General features: G+C 36.8%; 1 protein-coding gene across 6 annotated transcripts in view; it reads left to right on the plus strand.

Moving 5' to 3' along the window:
- LOC138046235 (3-galactosyl-N-acetylglucosaminide 4-alpha-L-fucosyltransferase FUT3-like) overlaps positions 1 to 2500 on the plus strand; it is a 34924-nt gene that overhangs the window by 18100 nt on the left and 14324 nt on the right. Inside the window, exon 1 of one of the 6 annotated variants that reach the window (XM_068892913.1) lies at positions 9 to 32. The exons of 4 other annotated variants lie outside the window; for them this stretch is intronic. The gene's annotated coding sequence lies outside the window, so the exon portion shown is untranslated. Of the gene's footprint in view, positions 1 to 8; positions 33 to 350; positions 472 to 2500 lie in introns of those variants that run through there. One more of the 6 variants, XM_068892910.1, reaches the window with a different exon arrangement.

The following is a 2500-nucleotide window of genomic DNA, read 5'->3' on the forward strand; positions in this document are numbered from 1 at the left end:
CTTTTGTTCCCTGGATCGATATAAGCTTGCAGGTAAAATTCGCCGTTGGGAACCGGCGCCGCACGAAATGCATCTTTAGGTCTTAGCTCATTCGGCGTACGAACTTTGTTCGAATTAAACAACCAGACTCAATGTTTTTTTTCATTGTTACCTCTGCAAAGTGTTGTTGTAAAGTTTTGAGTTTAATATAGATCGGCTAAAGAACTTTATTGAAAATTGGATTTGAATTTTTCGTGGTAAACGTTTGAATTGTTTTAAAACAAACGAGAGCTTATATAGCGTGAGATATTACGAACTTTGGTAATATTAAACTTGCTTAGAAATACTACTAAATGCAAATTATGAACGCGGAGTCAATCACTTTTTGCGACGGCAGCTAATCGTCTGACTTCAATTATATTATTATCACCGTCAGAAGGAATATAAAATTCGGTAAAACGTAACGGCATAAAGAGCAAAGATTGCATTTCAGTAAGTATTGCTGAATTTACAATGCAATAAGGAAGATGTGTAAAGCCGTGAGTATAACGTGTATTTTGAAGTCAATACATAATTTATATTTACGTTCGGACGATAGAAACAGATGACAATATTCAGCGACTGGGTTGAAAAATTGAAAACTTTTGCTTGTACATCATTCATCGTTTGCGAAAGGAAAACGCGGTTTGGATTGATTTGTGGTTTTTAGACATTTCCTTATTTTTGTCCCATGATTTCATATGCAACCTGCACCGCCAATTAACCATTTCAGAGTCCACTATTCAAATAATTATTGCTACTCTAATGTAAAGCTATTGTTTATTCTCTTTCCTTGTCGCATGGTTTTTCAAGATAAAATACTCAAAAATTTGGGCTAAAAATAGAGTTTACTCTCGATAAATCTACCGTTTTAATTTTTGGCGACAAAAGAAAGTGCACTGTTAGAAACCCAGTCTCCTCGCGCCTTTGGGATAAACGTGTGAATTGTTGCATTGATCTAATAGTATGTCACCTATCTCTGACATTTTTTCACTTTAATATCAAAATTCTTTCCCCAATAGATGGTTTGCAATCAATCTCTAGAGACAAAGATAACAATATGCTGCAATGTACGATTGCTGGTGGACGAACAAAAAGAGCTAATGAGAGATCTTTTGTTTTCGTTCACCAAGATAGCGGCGATGACGTCACGTGAGAACCACATATAGGGGCTCAAAGATTCGACACAATCGTTACCACAAAATATACCTTTGCACTACCGTAAGTAACAGATTTTTTGACTCCTTTTCCTCGTACGATGCTAGCGACGTATCCTAAAATTAAATTGGTGCGAGCGGTTTCAGAGTGAAAATAGAGAATAAATAGAGGATATTACATGTCCGCTTGGAGATACGAAATTTCTCTTCGAGTGTTGAAGAATATGAACACCAAGGCGCGATTTTTGTATGTAACCGTAGCAACAGTGGTCTTTTTCACGTGTGAAGATATGTTTTCGCGCGAAAGCTCACTGAGTATTTCATTGGTGTTTATATAATAAGAAAGATTCTCTGTTGCTTGCTCACGATCACGTTCTCGTCAAACCTCAAAATTGGTGATTACAGATCGTCATGCAGAGTACCGCAAAAATATGCCCTAAAATGCGTGCTAAACGTACAGCACGATCAATGAACGAAATGGAATGACATTAGCAAGGATTCCCTTATTGCATGCTTTTACGTACAATAATCGATTTAAATGGAAATCCAAGCACAACGAGTTGTCTGATATTCGAATATCCCTTTTATTAAACCATATTTCATTTCCGACATTCATTTTTTAGCAATGTTTGTCAATATAATTGTAATGGTGAGATATAGTTCAGCTGCCAGCAGCACGCCTTTGGTCCCACGGCAATAAACACAATTAATTTCATAAAGGGCTTCCTTTCACGAAATTTTTCTCTGTTTGGGTCAAATAACAACGCCGGGATTTTCGATTTTCGGTGGAGTTTTCAAAACGCTGGCCAACGAATGTGGAGCTCAGAGCCAAATGAATTTTCTGCCAAGATAATGGTCGACTCCAAAGCGATTTCTTTTTTTTGGTTAAACAGAAAAAAATTGAATTGATGATGTAATGATTTGTATGAATTCAGCTGTTATAATTGTGACCCAGAGCGCCTTCTTCGAGTTCTCCTTATGCTAAAGCCTGAAATTCATGTTTCAGTTTCGACATAGTAAACGACTAATAGTCCTTTAATTTTTTCAATTGGGAATACTGCATTCAACTTGGGAGATCTATGCATCATAAGTGGGTAATATCGATAAGGTTTCAGCATCTGTCCGAATACACGAAGATTCATGAGTAGTGGATCCAAACTTGAACTGATGTGAACTGAAGAGTATAGTTGTAACTTTTTTTGTTTGCTATTTTGTTATTTTACTCAATTTGCTGTTGTTGCTAAACAGCTATATAGCGACTGAACTACTGAAATTCCCTGGTTCTTCTGCTCTTGGTTCAGTCGAGATTCCTCAGTAGGATTCGG

The sequence above is a fragment of the Montipora capricornis genome, chromosome 4, assembly GCF_036669925.1.
Source record: "Montipora capricornis isolate CH-2021 chromosome 4, ASM3666992v2, whole genome shotgun sequence".
NCBI lineage: Eukaryota > Metazoa > Cnidaria > Anthozoa > Scleractinia > Acroporidae > Montipora > Montipora capricornis.